General features: G+C 58.9%; 1 protein-coding gene and 19 non-coding genes across 20 annotated transcripts in view; 1 reads left to right on the forward strand and 19 right to left on the reverse strand.

The window, feature by feature from the left end:
• DNAJC5B (DnaJ heat shock protein family (Hsp40) member C5 beta) overlaps positions 1 to 13,874 on the forward strand; it is a 55,324-nt gene that overhangs the window by 8,522 nt on the left and 32,928 nt on the right. The gene's annotated exons all lie outside the window — the stretch shown is intronic.
• On the reverse strand, positions 194 to 266 carry TRNAA-AGC (transfer RNA alanine (anticodon AGC)). The gene has a single exon. It is a non-coding gene; the product is annotated as a tRNA-Ala (tRNA).
• On the reverse strand, positions 587 to 675 carry TRNAY-GUA (transfer RNA tyrosine (anticodon GUA)). Its single transcript is given in 2 exon segments — positions 587 to 622; positions 639 to 675. It is a non-coding gene; the product is annotated as a tRNA-Tyr (tRNA).
• TRNAA-AGC (transfer RNA alanine (anticodon AGC)) lies at positions 1,419 to 1,491 on the reverse strand. Its single transcript has one exon. It is a non-coding gene; the product is annotated as a tRNA-Ala (tRNA).
• Positions 1,812 to 1,900, reverse strand: TRNAY-GUA (transfer RNA tyrosine (anticodon GUA)). The gene is given in 2 exon segments: positions 1,812 to 1,847; positions 1,864 to 1,900. It is a non-coding gene; the product is annotated as a tRNA-Tyr (tRNA).
• Positions 2,644 to 2,716, reverse strand: TRNAA-AGC (transfer RNA alanine (anticodon AGC)). Its single transcript has one exon. It is a non-coding gene; the product is annotated as a tRNA-Ala (tRNA).
• On the reverse strand, positions 3,037 to 3,125 carry TRNAY-GUA (transfer RNA tyrosine (anticodon GUA)). The gene is given in 2 exon segments: positions 3,037 to 3,072; positions 3,089 to 3,125. It is a non-coding gene; the product is annotated as a tRNA-Tyr (tRNA).
• Positions 4,262 to 4,350, reverse strand: TRNAY-GUA (transfer RNA tyrosine (anticodon GUA)). The gene is given in 2 exon segments: positions 4,262 to 4,297; positions 4,314 to 4,350. It is a non-coding gene; the product is annotated as a tRNA-Tyr (tRNA).
• On the reverse strand, positions 5,093 to 5,165 carry TRNAA-AGC (transfer RNA alanine (anticodon AGC)). Its single transcript has one exon. It is a non-coding gene; the product is annotated as a tRNA-Ala (tRNA).
• Positions 5,486 to 5,574, reverse strand: TRNAY-GUA (transfer RNA tyrosine (anticodon GUA)). The gene is given in 2 exon segments: positions 5,486 to 5,521; positions 5,538 to 5,574. It is a non-coding gene; the product is annotated as a tRNA-Tyr (tRNA).
• Positions 6,317 to 6,389, reverse strand: TRNAA-AGC (transfer RNA alanine (anticodon AGC)). Its single transcript has one exon. It is a non-coding gene; the product is annotated as a tRNA-Ala (tRNA).
• Positions 6,710 to 6,798, reverse strand: TRNAY-GUA (transfer RNA tyrosine (anticodon GUA)). The gene is given in 2 exon segments: positions 6,710 to 6,745; positions 6,762 to 6,798. It is a non-coding gene; the product is annotated as a tRNA-Tyr (tRNA).
• Positions 7,541 to 7,613, reverse strand: TRNAA-AGC (transfer RNA alanine (anticodon AGC)). Its single transcript has one exon. It is a non-coding gene; the product is annotated as a tRNA-Ala (tRNA).
• TRNAY-GUA (transfer RNA tyrosine (anticodon GUA)) lies at positions 7,934 to 8,022 on the reverse strand. The gene is given in 2 exon segments: positions 7,934 to 7,969; positions 7,986 to 8,022. It is a non-coding gene; the product is annotated as a tRNA-Tyr (tRNA).
• Positions 9,159 to 9,247, reverse strand: TRNAY-GUA (transfer RNA tyrosine (anticodon GUA)). Its single transcript is given in 2 exon segments — positions 9,159 to 9,194; positions 9,211 to 9,247. It is a non-coding gene; the product is annotated as a tRNA-Tyr (tRNA).
• Positions 9,991 to 10,063, reverse strand: TRNAA-AGC (transfer RNA alanine (anticodon AGC)). Its single transcript has one exon. It is a non-coding gene; the product is annotated as a tRNA-Ala (tRNA).
• TRNAY-GUA (transfer RNA tyrosine (anticodon GUA)) lies at positions 10,384 to 10,472 on the reverse strand. Its single transcript is given in 2 exon segments — positions 10,384 to 10,419; positions 10,436 to 10,472. It is a non-coding gene; the product is annotated as a tRNA-Tyr (tRNA).
• On the reverse strand, positions 11,609 to 11,697 carry TRNAY-GUA (transfer RNA tyrosine (anticodon GUA)). Its single transcript is given in 2 exon segments — positions 11,609 to 11,644; positions 11,661 to 11,697. It is a non-coding gene; the product is annotated as a tRNA-Tyr (tRNA).
• On the reverse strand, positions 12,440 to 12,512 carry TRNAA-AGC (transfer RNA alanine (anticodon AGC)). Its single transcript has one exon. It is a non-coding gene; the product is annotated as a tRNA-Ala (tRNA).
• TRNAY-GUA (transfer RNA tyrosine (anticodon GUA)) lies at positions 12,833 to 12,921 on the reverse strand. Its single transcript is given in 2 exon segments — positions 12,833 to 12,868; positions 12,885 to 12,921. It is a non-coding gene; the product is annotated as a tRNA-Tyr (tRNA).

Genomic DNA, 13,874 nt, shown 5'->3' on the forward strand with positions numbered 1-13,874 from the left:
ATATTTGACGACTGTCAAGCAAAGAGGGAGAAAGTCAATTCCTCTGTTAAACTGCCTGCGCCGCTCTTGCTACAGCCCTGGATGTCATCCTCCTCTGTAAAACCTGGGCACACCGTGCATTCTTCATAGGGCCCAGAACACAGAAGGCCACCGGCAAAGGGCCTTGTGTCCAGGCAAGGGGAATGAAAAGCATTGGAGAATGCGGGCATCGATCCCGCTGCCTCTCACATGCTAAGCGAGCGCTCTACCACTTGAGCTAATTCCCCAGCCCACAGCCTCTGCTGGACGGCCTCTCCCCTCCCAGGCACCCACCCCTGACCCTCTCTGCCCTCCACCCAAACCCTGGCCTTCGCAGCGGCCTTGCCCACCCACCCACTCCCTTGCCTCATGAACGTGAGCCCTGACCAACCCAGCGCTCAGGACCACCTTCCCCTCACCACCGTTCACGCCAGCCACTCCCTTGCCTGGTCCTCGCCTTCCCCACCTCAGGCAAGAGCTCCAGGCTGCCCAGCCCCTCAAGGGGAGCCACCCGACAGGGCCAAAAGGCCGAGGCGCCACAGGGTGTGGGCCAGAGCCAAAAGGGCGCTCCTTCGAGCCGGAGTTGAACCAGCGACCTAAGGATGGCCGTGCAAAGGAGCCTACAGTCCTCCGCTCTACCAGCTGAGCTATCGAAGGAATCATGGGGCACTGCCCAGCACCTCGCCCACCACACCCGCATCCAACACTGCTCCATGCACAGCACGCCATGATGCCTCTTCTCCTACATCCTACGTCAAACACACGCAGCTCCAACAGCACGGCCCCGTCATCAACCTTTCAGCCCCTCAAGTCCGGCCAACCCCCAAACAGAAATCCTCCGCAACCTCCTTCAACCTCATTCTTCTACGGCTGCACTCTCCTCACGGACAAAAAACGCTCACCCATAATCCGTCGCAACTTCCCTTGACTCTGTTTCCCTCTGCTGTCTCCTGCCCTCTGGTCAAGCACCACACCCAGGACAGCATTGCCTCTACTCCCTAACCTGCTCACGACTGCTGGAAGGTCATGCGTAGAGCCCACTGATCCCTTCTGTCTCCAGGCGGAAGACGCCCTCTGGCCTCAGCCCATCCTCACAGAGAAATCTCTCCATTCCTGAGCTTCCTGGTGCTTCTCCACTGAAGTTGCTCCATTTCGTTCATGTCCTTCCTGTATGGGAAGCTCCAAGCTGCGCAGAGCACTCGAGATGATATTTGACGACTGTCAAGCAAAGAGGGAGAAAGTCAATTCCTCTGTTAAACTGCCTGCGCCGCTCTTGCTACAGCCCTGGATGTCATCCTCCTCTGTAAAACCTGGGCACACCGTGCATTCTTCATAGGGCCCAGAACACAGAAGGCCACCGGCAAAGGGCCTTGTGTCCAGGCAAGGGGAATGAAAAGCATTGGAGAATGCGGGCATCGATCCCGCTGCCTCTCACATGCTAAGCGAGCGCTCTACCACTTGAGCTAATTCCCCAGCCCACAGCCTCTGCTGGACGGCCTCTCCCCTCCCAGGCACCCACCCCTGACCCTCTCTGCCCTCCACCCAAACCCTGGCCTTCGCAGCGGCCTTGCCCACCCACCCACTCCCTTGCCTCATGAACGTGAGCCCTGACCAACCCAGCGCTCAGGACCACCTTCCCCTCACCACCGTTCACGCCAGCCACTCCCTTGCCTGGTCCTCGCCTTCCCCACCTCAGGCAAGAGCTCCAGGCTGCCCAGCCCCTCAAGGGGAGCCACCCGACAGGGCCAAAAGGCCGAGGCGCCACAGGGTGTGGGCCAGAGCCAAAAGGGCGCTCCTTCGAGCCGGAGTTGAACCAGCGACCTAAGGATGGCCGTGCAAAGGAGCCTACAGTCCTCCGCTCTACCAGCTGAGCTATCGAAGGAATCATGGGGCACTGCCCAGCACCTCGCCCACCACACCCGCATCCAACACTGCTCCATGCACAGCACGCCATGATGCCTCTTCTCCTACATCCTACGTCAAACACACGCAGCTCCAACAGCACGGCCCCGTCATCAACCTTTCAGCCCCTCAAGTCCGGCCAACCCCCAAACAGAAATCCTCCGCAACCTCCTTCAACCTCATTCTTCTACGGCTGCACTCTCCTCACGGACAAAAAACGCTCACCCATAATCCGTCGCAACTTCCCTTGACTCTGTTTCCCTCTGCTGTCTCCTGCCCTCTGGTCAAGCACCACACCCAGGACAGCATTGCCTCTGCTCCCTAACCTGCTCACGACTGCTGGAAGGTCATGCGTAGAGCCCACTGATCCCTTCTGTCTCCAGGCGGAAGACGCCCTCTGGCCTCAGCCCATCCTCACAGAGAAATCTCTCCATTCCTGAGCTTCCTGGTGCTTCTCCACTGAAGTTGCTCCATTTCGTTCATGTCCTTCCTGTATGGGAAGCTCCAAGCTGCGCAGAGCACTCGAGATGATATTTGACGACTGTCAAGCAAAGAGGGAGAAAGTCAATTCCTCTGTTAAACTGCCTGCACCGCTCTTGCTACAGCCCTGGATGTCATCCTCCTCTGTAAAACCTGGGCACACCGTGCATTCTTCATAGGGCCCAGAACACAGAAGGCCACCGGCAAAGGGCCTTGTGTCCAGGCAAGGGGAATGAAAAGCATTGGAGAATGCGGGCATCGATCCCGCTGCCTCTCACATGCTAAGCGAGCGCTCTACCACTTGAGCTAATTCCCCAGCCCACAGCCTCTGCTGGACGGCCTCTCCCCTCCCAGGCACCCACCCCTGACCCTCTCTGCCCTCCACCCAAACCCTGGCCTTCGCAGCGGCCTTGCCCACCCACCCACTCCCTTGCCTCATGAACGTGAGCCCTGACCAACCCAGCGCTCAGGACCACCTTCCCCTCACCACCGTTCACGCCAGCCACTCCCTTGCCTGGTCCTCGCCTTCCCCACCTCAGGCAAGAGCTCCAGGCTGCCCAGCCCCTCAAGGGGAGCCACCCGACAGGGCCAAAAGGCCGAGGCGCCACAGGGTGTGGGCCAGAGCCAAAAGGGCGCTCCTTCGAGCCGGAGTTGAACCAGCGACCTAAGGATGGCCGTGCAAAGGAGCCTACAGTCCTCCGCTCTACCAGCTGAGCTATCGAAGGAATCATGGGGCACTGCCCAGCACCTCGCCCACCACACCCGCATCCAACACTGCTCCATGCACAGCACGCCATGATGCCTCTTCTCCTACATCCTACTTCAAACACACGCAGCTCCAACAGCACGGCCCCGTCATCAACCTTTCAGCCCCTCAAGTCCGGCCAACCCCCAAACAGAAATCCTCCGCAACCTCCTTCAACCTCATTCTTCTACGGCTGCACTCTCCTCACGGACAAAAAACGCTCACCCATAATCCGTCGCAACTTCCCTTGACTCTGTTTCCCTCTGCTGTCTCCTGCCCTCTGGTCAAGCACCACACCCAGGACAGCATTGCCTCTACTCCCTAACCTGCTCACGACTGCTGGAAGGTCATGCGTAGAGCCCACTGATCCCTTCTGTCTCCAGGCGGAAGACGCCCTCTGGCCTCAGCCCATCCTCACAGAGAAATCTCTCCATTCCTGAGCTTCCTGGTGCTTCTCCACTGAAGTTGCTCCATTTCGTTCATGTCCTTCCTGTATGGGAAGCTCCAAGCTGCGCAGAGCACTCGAGATGATATTTGACGACTGTCAAGCAAAGAGGGAGAAAGTCAATTCCTCTGTTAAACTGCCTGCGCCGCTCTTGCTACAGCCCTGGATGTCATCCTCCTCTGTAAAACCTGGGCACACCGTGCATTCTTCATAGGGCCCAGAACACAGAAGGCCACCGGCAAAGGGCCTTGTGTCCAGGCAAGGGGAATGAAAAGCATTGGAGAATGCGGGCATCGATCCCACTGCCTCTCACATGCTAAGCGAGCGCTCTACCACTTGAGCTAATTCCCCAGCCCACAGCCTCTGCTGGACGGCCTCTCCCCTCCCAGGCACCCACCCCTGACCCTCTCTGCCCTCCACCCAAACCCTGGCCTTCGCAGCGGCCTTGCCCACCCACCCACTCCCTTGCCTCATGAACGTGAGCCCTGACCAACCCAGCGCTCAGGACCACCTTCCCCTCACCACCGTTCACGCCAGCCACTCCCTTGCCTGGTCCTCGCCTTCCCCACCTCAGGCAAGAGCTCCAGGCTGCCCAGCCCCTCAAGGGGAGCCACCCGACAGGGCCAAAAGGCCGAGGCGCCACAGGGTGTGGGCCAGAGCCAAAAGGGCGCTCCTTCGAGCCGGAGTTGAACCAGCGACCTAAGGATGGCCGTGCAAAGGAGCCTACAGTCCTCCGCTCTACCAGCTGAGCTATCGAAGGAATCATGGGGCACTGCCCAGCACCTCGCCCACCACACCCGCATCCAACACTGCTCCATGCACAGCACGCCATGATGCCTCTTCTCCTACATCCTACGTCAAACACACGCAGCTCCAACAGCACGGCCCCGTCATCAACCTTTCAGCCCCTCAAGTCCGGCCAACCCCCAAACAGAAATCCTCCGCAACCTCCTTCAACCTCATCTTCTACGGCTGCACTCTCCTCACGGACAAAAAACGCTCACCCATAATCCGTCGCAACTTCCCTTGACTCTGTTTCCCTCTGCTGTCTCCTGCCCTCTGGTCAAGCACCACACCCAGGACAGCATTGCCTCTGCTCCCTAACCTGCTCACGACTGCTGGAAGGTCATGCGTAGAGCCCACTGATCCCTTCTGTCTCCAGGCGGAAGACGCCCTCTGGCCTCAGCCCATCCTCACAGAGAAATCTCTTCATTCCTGAGCTTCCTGGTACTTCTCCACTGAAGTTGCTCCATTTTGTTCATGTCCTTCCTGTATGGGAAGCTCCAAGCTGCGCAGAGCACTCGAGATGATATTTGACGACTGTCAAGCAAAGAGGGAGAAAGTCAATTCCTCTGTTAAACTGCCTGCGCCGCTCTTGCTACAGCCCTGGATGTCATCCTCCTCTGTAAAACCTGGGCACACCGTGCATTCTTCATAGGGCCCAGAACACAGAAGGCCACCGGCAAAGGGCCTTGTGTCCAGGCAAGGGGAATGAAAAGCATTGGAGAATGCGGGCATCGATCCCGCTGCCTCTCACATGCTAAGCGAGCGCTCTACCACTTGAGCTAATTCCCCAGCCCACAGCCTCTGCTGGACGGCCTCTCCCCTCCCAGGCACCCACCCCTGACCCTCTCTGCCCTCCACCCAAACCCTGGCCTTCGCAGCGGCCTTGCCCACCCACCCACTCCCTTGCCTCATGAACGTGAGCCCTGACCAACCCAGCGCTCAGGACCACCTTCCCCTCACCACCGTTCACGCCAGCCACTCCCTTGCCTGGTCCTCACCTTCCCCACCTCAGGCAAGAGCTCCAGGCTGCCCAGCCCCTCAAGGGGAGCCACCCGACAGGGCCAAAAGGCCGAGGCGCCACAGGGTGTGGGCCAGAGCCAAAAGGGCGCTCCTTCGAGCCGGAGTTGAACCAGCGACCTAAGGATGGCCGTGCAAAGGAGCCTACAGTCCTCCGCTCTACCAGCTGAGCTATCGAAGGAATCATGGGGCACTGCCCAGCACCTCGCCCACCACACCCGCATCCAACACTGCTCCATGCACAGCACGCCATGATGCCTCTTCTCCTACATCCTACGTCAAACACACGCAGCTCCAACAGCACGGCCCCGTCATCAACCTTTCAGCCCCTCAAGTCCGGCCAACCCCCAAACAGAAATCCTCCGCAACCTCCTTCAACCTCATCTTCTACGGCTGCACTCTCCTCACGGACAAAAAACGCTCACCCATAATCCGTCGCAACTTCCCTTGACTCTGTTTCCCTCTGCTGTCTCCTGCCCTCTGGTCAAGCACCACACCCAGGACAGCATTGCCTCTGCTCCCTAACCTGCTCACGACTGCTGGAAGGTCATGCGTAGAGCCCACTGATCCCTTCTGTCTCCAGGCGGAAGACGCCCTCTGGCCTCAGCCCATCCTCACAGAGAAATCTCTTCATTCCTGAGCTTCCTGGTACTTCTCCACTGAAGTTGCTCCATTTTGTTCATGTCCTTCCTGTATGGGAAGCTCCAAGCTGCGCAGAGCACTCGAGATGATATTTGACGACTGTCAAGCAAAGAGGGAGAAAGTCAATTCCTCTGTTAAACTGCCTGCGCCGCTCTTGCTACAGCCCTGGATGTCATCCTCCTCTGTAAAACCTGGGCACACCGTGCATTCTTCATAGGGCCCAGAACACAGAAGGCCACCGGCAAAGGGCCTTGTGTCCAGGCAAGGGGAATGAAAAGCATTGGAGAATGCGGGCATCGATCCCGCTGCCTCTCACATGCTAAGCGAGCGCTCTACCACTTGAGCTAATTCCCCAGCCCACAGCCTCTGCTGGACGGCCTCTCCCCTCCCAGGCACCCACCCCTGACCCTCTCTGCCCTCCACCCAAACCCTGGCCTTCGCAGCGGCCTTGCCCACCCACCCACTCCCTTGCCTCATGAACGTGAGCCCTGACCAACCCAGCGCTCAGGACCACCTTCCCCTCACCACCGTTCACGCCAGCCACTCCCTTGCCTGGTCCTCGCCTTCCCCACCTCAGGCAAGAGCTCCAGGCTGCCCAGCCCCTCAAGGGGAGCCACCCGACAGGGCCAAAAGGCCGAGGCGCCACAGGGTGTGGGCCAGAGCCAAAAGGGCGCTCCTTCGAGCCGGAGTTGAACCAGCGACCTAAGGATGGCCGTGCAAAGGAGCCTACAGTCCTCCGCTCTACCAGCTGAGCTATCGAAGGAATCATGGGGCACTGCCCAGCACCTCGCCCACCACACCCGCATCCAACACTGCTCCATGCACAGCACGCCATGATGCCTCTTCTCCTACATCCTACGTCAAACACACGCAGCTCCAACAGCACGGCCCCGTCATCAACCTTTCAGCCCCTCAAGTCCGGCCAACCCCCAAACAGAAATCCTCCGCAACCTCCTTCAACCTCATCTTCTACGGCTGCACTCTCCTCACGGACAAAAAACGCTCACCCATAATCCGTCGCAACTTCCCTTGACTCTGTTTCCCTCTGCTGTCTCCTGCCCTCTGGTCAAGCACCACACCCAGGACAGCATTGCCTCTGCTCCCTAACCTGCTCACGACTGCTGGAAGGTCATGCGTAGAGCCCACTGATCCCTTCTGTCTCCAGGCGGAAGACGCCCTCTGGCCTCAGCCCATCCTCACAGAGAAATCTCTTCATTCCTGAGCTTCCTGGTACTTCTCCACTGAAGTTGCTCCATTTTGTTCATGTCCTTCCTGTATGGGAAGCTCCAAGCTGCGCAGAGCACTCGAGATGATATTTGACGACTGTCAAGCAAAGAGGGAGAAAGTCAATTCCTCTGTTAAACTGCCTGCGCCGCTCTTGCTACAGCCCTGGATGTCATCCTCCTCTGTAAAACCTGGGCACACCGTGCATTCTTCATAGGGCCCAGAACACAGAAGGCCACCGGCAAAGGGCCTTGTGTCCAGGCAAGGGGAATGAAAAGCATTGGAGAATGCGGGCATCGATCCCGCTGCCTCTCACATGCTAAGCGAGCGCTCTACCACTTGAGCTAATTCCCCAGCCCACAGCCTCTGCTGGACGGCCTCTCCCCTCCCAGGCACCCACCCCTGACCCTCTCTGCCCTCCACCCAAACCCTGGCCTTCGCAGCGGCCTTGCCCACCCACCCACTCCCTTGCCTCATGAACGTGAGCCCTGACCAACCCAGCGCTCAGGACCACCTTCCCCTCACCACCGTTCACGCCAGCCACTCCCTTGCCTGGTCCTCGCCTTCCCCACCTCAGGCAAGAGCTCCAGGCTGCCCAGCCCCTCAAGGGGAGCCACCCGACAGGGCCAAAAGGCCGAGGCGCCACAGGGTGTGGGCCAGAGCCAAAAGGGCGCTCCTTCGAGCCGGAGTTGAACCAGCGACCTAAGGATGGCCGTGCAAAGGAGCCTACAGTCCTCCGCTCTACCAGCTGAGCTATCGAAGGAATCATGGGGCACTGCCCAGCACCTCGCCCACCACACCCGCATCCAACACTGCTCCATGCACAGCACGCCATGATGCCTCTTCTCCTACATCCTACGTCAAACACACGCAGCTCCAACAGCACGGCCCCGTCATCAACCTTTCAGCCCCTCAAGTCCGGCCAACCCCCAAACAGAAATCCTCCGCAACCTCCTTCAACCTCATTCTTCTACGGCTGCACTCTCCTCACGGACAAAAAACGCTCACCCATAATCCGTCGCAACTTCCCTTGACTCTGTTTCCCTCTGCTGTCTCCTGCCCTCTGGTCAAGCACCACACCCAGGACAGCATTGCCTCTACTCCCTAACCTGCTCACGACTGCTGGAAGGTCATGCGTAGAGCCCACTGATCCCTTCTGTCTCCAGGCGGAAGACGCCCTCTGGCCTCAGCCCATCCTCACAGAGAAATCTCTCCATTCCTGAGCTTCCTGGTGCTTCTCCACTGAAGTTGCTCCATTTCGTTCATGTCCTTCCTGTATGGGAAGCTCCAAGCTGCGCAGAGCACTCGAGATGATATTTGACGACTGTCAAGCAAAGAGGGAGAAAGTCAATTCCTCTGTTAAACTGCCTGCGCCGCTCTTGCTACAGCCCTGGATGTCATCCTCCTCTGTAAAACCTGGGCACACCGTGCATTCTTCATAGGGCCCAGAACACAGAAGGCCACCGGCAAAGGGCCTTGTGTCCAGGCAAGGGGAATGAAAAGCATTGGAGAATGCGGGCATTGATCCCGCTGCCTCTCACATGCTAAGCGAGCGCTCTACCACTTGAGCTAATTCCCCAGCCCACAGCCTCTGCTGGACGGCCTCTCCCCTCCCAGGCACCCACCCCTGACCCTCTCTGCCCTCCACCCAAACCCTGGCCTTCGCAGCGGCCTTGCCCACCCACCCACTCCCTTGCCTCATGAACGTGAGCCCTGACCAACCCAGCGCTCAGGACCACCTTCCCCTCACCACCGTTCACGCCAGCCACTCCCTTGCCTGGTCCTCGCCTTCCCCACCTCAGGCAAGAGCTCCAGGCTGCCCAGCCCCTCAAGGGGAGCCACCCGACAGGGCCAAAAGGCCGAGGCGCCACAGGGTGTGGGCCAGAGCCAAAAGGGCGCTCCTTCGAGCCGGAGTTGAACCAGCGACCTAAGGATGGCCGTGCAAAGGAGCCTACAGTCCTCCGCTCTACCAGCTGAGCTATCGAAGGAATCATGGGGCACTGCCCAGCACCTCGCCCACCACACCCGCATCCAACACTGCTCCATGCACAGCACGCCATGATGCCTCTTCTCCTACATCCTACGTCAAACACACGCAGCTCCAACAGCACGGCCCCGTCATCAACCTTTCAGCCCCTCAAGTCCGGCCAACCCCCAAACAGAAATCCTCCGCAACCTCCTTCAACCTCATTCTTCTACGGCTGCACTCTCCTCACGGACAAAAAACGCTCACCCATAATCCGTCGCAACTTCCCTTGACTCTGTTTCCCTCTGCTGTCTCCTGCCCTCTGGTCAAGCACCACACCCAGGACAGCATTGCCTCTGCTCCCTAACCTGCTCACGACTGCTGGAAGGTCATGCGTAGAGCCCACTGATCCCTTCTGTCTCCAGGCGGAAGACGCCCTCTGGCCTCAGCCCATCCTCACAGAGAAATCTCTCCATTCCTGAGCTTCCTGGTGCTTCTCCACTGAAGTTGCTCCATTTCGTTCATGTCCTTCCTGTATGGGAAGCTCCAAGCTGCGCAGAGCACTCGAGATGATATTTGACGACTGTCAAGCAAAGAGGGAGAAAGTCAATTCCTCTGTTAAACTGCCTGCGCCGCTCTTGCTACAGCCCTGGATGTCATCCTCCTCTGTAAAACCTGGGCACACCGTGCATTCTTCATAGGGCCCAGAACACAGAAGGCCACCGGCAAAGGGCCTTGTGTCCAGGCAAGGGGAATGAAAAGCATTGGAGAATGCGGGCATCGATCCCGCTGCCTCTCACATGCTAAGCGAGCGCTCTACCACTTGAGCTAATTCCCCAGCCCACAGCCTCTGCTGGACGGCCTCTCCCCTCCCAGGCACCCACCCCTGACCCTCTCTGCCCTCCACCCAAACCCTGGCCTTCGCAGCGGCCTTGCCCACCCACCCACTCCCTTGCCTCATGAACGTGAGCCCTGACCAACCCAGCGCTCAGGACCACCTTCCCCTCACCACCGTTCACGCCAGCCACTCCCTTGCCTGGTCCTCGCCTTCCCCACCTCAGGCAAGAGCTCCAGGCTGCCCAGCCCCTCAAGGGGAGCCACCCGACAGGGCCAAAAGGCCGAGGCGCCACAGGGTGTGGGCCAGAGCCAAAAGGGCGCTCCTTCGAGCCGGAGTTGAACCAGCGACCTAAGGATGGCCGTGCAAAGGAGCCTACAGTCCTCCGCTCTACCAGCTGAGCTATCGAAGGAATCATGGGGCACTGCCCAGCACCTCGCCCACCACACCCGCATCCAACACTGCTCCATGCACAGCACGCCATGATGCCTCTTCTCCTACATCCTACTTCAAACACACGCAGCTCCAACAGCACGGCCCCGTCATCAACCTTTCAGCCCCTCAAGTCCGGCCAACCCCCAAACAGAAATCCTCCGCAACCTCCTTCAACCTCATTCTTCTACGGCTGCACTCTCCTCACGGACAAAAAACGCTCACCCATAATCCGTCGCAACTTCCCTTGACTCTGTTTCCCTCTGCTGTCTCCTGCCCTCTGGTCAAGCACCACACCCAGGACAGCATTGCCTCTACTCCCTAACCTGCTCACGACTGCTGGAAGGTCATGCGTAGAGCCCACTGATCCCTTCTGTCTCCAGGCGGAAGACGCCCTCTGGCCTCAGCCCATCCTCACAGAGAAATCTCTCCATTCCTGAGCTTCCTGGTGCTTCTCCACTGAAGTTGCTCCATTTTGTTCATGTCCTTCCTGTATGGGAAGCTCCAAGCTGCGCAGAGCACTCGAGATGATATTTGACGACTGTCAAGCAAAGAGGGAGAAAGTCAATTCCTCTGTTAAACTGCCTGCGCCGCTCTTGCTACAGCCCTGGATGTCATCCTCCTCTGTAAAACCTGGGCACACCGTGCATTCTTCATAGGGCCCAGAACACAGAAGGCCACCGGCAAAGGGCCTTGTGTCCAGGCAAGGGGAATGAAAAGCATTGGAGAATGCGGGCATCGATCCCACTGCCTCTCACATGCTAAGCGAGCGCTCTACCACTTGAGCTAATTCCCCAGCCCACAGCCTCTGCTGGACGGCCTCTCCCCTCCCAGGCACCCACCCCTGACCCTCTCTGCCCTCCACCCAAACCCTGGCCTTCGCAGCGGCCTTGCCCACCCACCCACTCCCTTGCCTCATGAACGTGAGCCCTGACCAACCCAGCGCTCAGGACCACCTTCCCCTCACCACCGTTCACGCCAGCCACTCCCTTGCCTGGTCCTCGCCTTCCCCACCTCAGGCAAGAGCTCCAGGCTGCCCAGCCCCTCAAGGGGAGCCACCCGACAGGGCCAAAAGGCCGAGGCGCCACAGGGTGTGGGCCAGAGCCAAAAGGGCGCTCCTTCGAGCCGGAGTTGAACCAGCGACCTAAGGATGGCCGTGCAAAGGAGCCTACAGTCCTCCGCTCTACCAGCTGAGCTATCGAAGGAATCATGGGGCACTGCCCAGCACCTCGCCCACCACACCCGCATCCAACACTGCTCCATGCACAGCACGCCATGATGCCTCTTCTCCTACATCCTACGTCAAACACACGCAGCTCCAACAGCACGGCCCCGTCATCAACCTTTCAGCCCCTCAAGTCCGGCCAACCCCCAAACAGAAATCCTCCGCAACCTCCTTCAACCTCATCTTCTACGGCTGCACTCTCCTCACGGACAAAAAACGCTCACCCATAATCCGTCGCAACTTCCCTTGACTCTGTTTCCCTCTGCTGTCTCCTGCCCTCTGGTCAAGCACCACACCCAGGACAGCATTGCCTCTGCTCCCTAACCTGCTCACGACTGCTGGAAGGTCATGCGTAGAGCCCACTGATCCCTTCTGTCTCCAGGCGGAAGACGCCCTCTGGCCTCAGCCCATCCTCACAGAGAAATCTCTTCATTCCTGAGCTTCCTGGTACTTCTCCACTGAAGTTGCTCCATTTTGTTCATGTCCTTCCTGTATGGGAAGCTCCAAGCTGCGCAGAGCACTCGAGATGATATTTGACGACTGTCAAGCAAAGAGGGAGAAAGTCAATTCCTCTGTTAAACTGCCTGCGCCGCTCTTGCTACAGCCCTGGATGTCATCCTCCTCTGTAAAACCTGGGCACACCGTGCATTCTTCATAGGGCCCAGAACACAGAAGGCCACCAGCAAAGGGCCTTGTGTCCAGGCAAGGGGAATGAAAAGCATTGGAGAATGCGGGCATCGATCCCGCTGCCTCTCACATGCTAAGCGAGCGCTCTACCACTTGAGCTAATTCCCCAGCCCACAGCCTCTGCTGGACGGCCTCTCCCCTCCCAGGCACCCACCCCTGACCCTCTCTGCCCTCCACCCAAACCCTGGCCTTCGCAGCGGCCTTGCCCACCCACCCACTCCCTTGCCTCATGAACGTGAGCCCTGACCAACCCAGCGCTCAGGACCACCTTCCCCTCACCACCGTTCACGCCAGCCACTCCCTTGCCTGGTCCTCGCCTTCCCCACCTCAGGCAAGAGCTCCAGGCTGCCCAGCCCCTCAAGGGGAGCCACCCGACAGGGCCAAAAGGCCGAGGCGCCACAGGGTGTGGGCCAGAGCCAAAAGGGCGCTCCTTCGAGCCGGAGTTGAACCAGCGACCTAAGGATGGCCGTGCAAAGGAGCCTACAGTCCTCCGCTCTACCAGCTGAGCTATCGAAGGAATCATGGGGCACTGCCCAGCACCTCGCCCACCACACCCGCATCCAACACTGCTCCATGCACAGCACGCCATGATGCCTCTTCTCCTACATCCTACTTCAAACACACGCAGCTCCAACAGCACGGCCCCGTCATCAACCTTTCAGCCCCTCAAGTCCGGCCAACCCCCAAACAGAAATCCTCCGCAACCTCCTTCAACCTCATTCTTCTACGGCTGCACTCTCCTCACGGACAAAAAACGCTCACCCATAATCCGTCGCAACTTCCCTTGACTCTGTTTCCCTCTGCTGTCTCCTGCCCTCTGGTCAAGCACCACACCCAGGACAGCATTGCCTCTACTCCCTAACCTGCTCACGACTGCTGGAAGGTCATGCGTAGAGCCCACTGATCCCTTCTGTCTCCAGGCGGAAGACGCCCTCTGGCCTCAGCCCATCCTCACAGAGAAATCTCTCCATTCCTGAGCTTCCTGGTGCTTCTCCACTGAAGTTGCTCCATTTCGTTCATGTCCTTCCTGTATGGGAAGCTCCAAGCTGCGCAGAGCACTCGAGATGATATTTGACGACTGTCAAGCAAAGAGGGAGAAAGTCAATTCCTCTGTTAAACTGCCTGCGCCGCTCTTGCTACAGCCCTGGATGTCATCCTCCTCTGTAAAACCTGGGCACACCGTGCATTCTTCATAGGGCCCAGAACACAGAAGGCCACCGGCAAAGGGCCTTGTGTCCAGGCAAGGGGAATGAAAAGCATTGGAGAATGCGGGCATCGATCCCACTGCCTCTCACATGCTAAGCGAGCGCTCTACCACTTGAGCTAATTCCCCAGCCCACAGCCTCTGCTGGACGGCCTCTCCCCTCCCAGGCACCCACCCCTGACCCTCTCTGCCCTCCACCCAAACCCTGGCCTTCGCAGCGGCCTTGCCCACCCACCCACTCCCTTGCCTCATGAACGTGAGCCCTG

Source organism: Chlamydotis macqueenii, chromosome 2 (genome assembly GCF_036417535.1).
Source record: "Chlamydotis macqueenii isolate bChlMac1 chromosome 2, bChlMac1.mat, whole genome shotgun sequence".
Lineage (NCBI taxonomy): Eukaryota > Metazoa > Chordata > Aves > Otidiformes > Otididae > Chlamydotis > Chlamydotis macqueenii.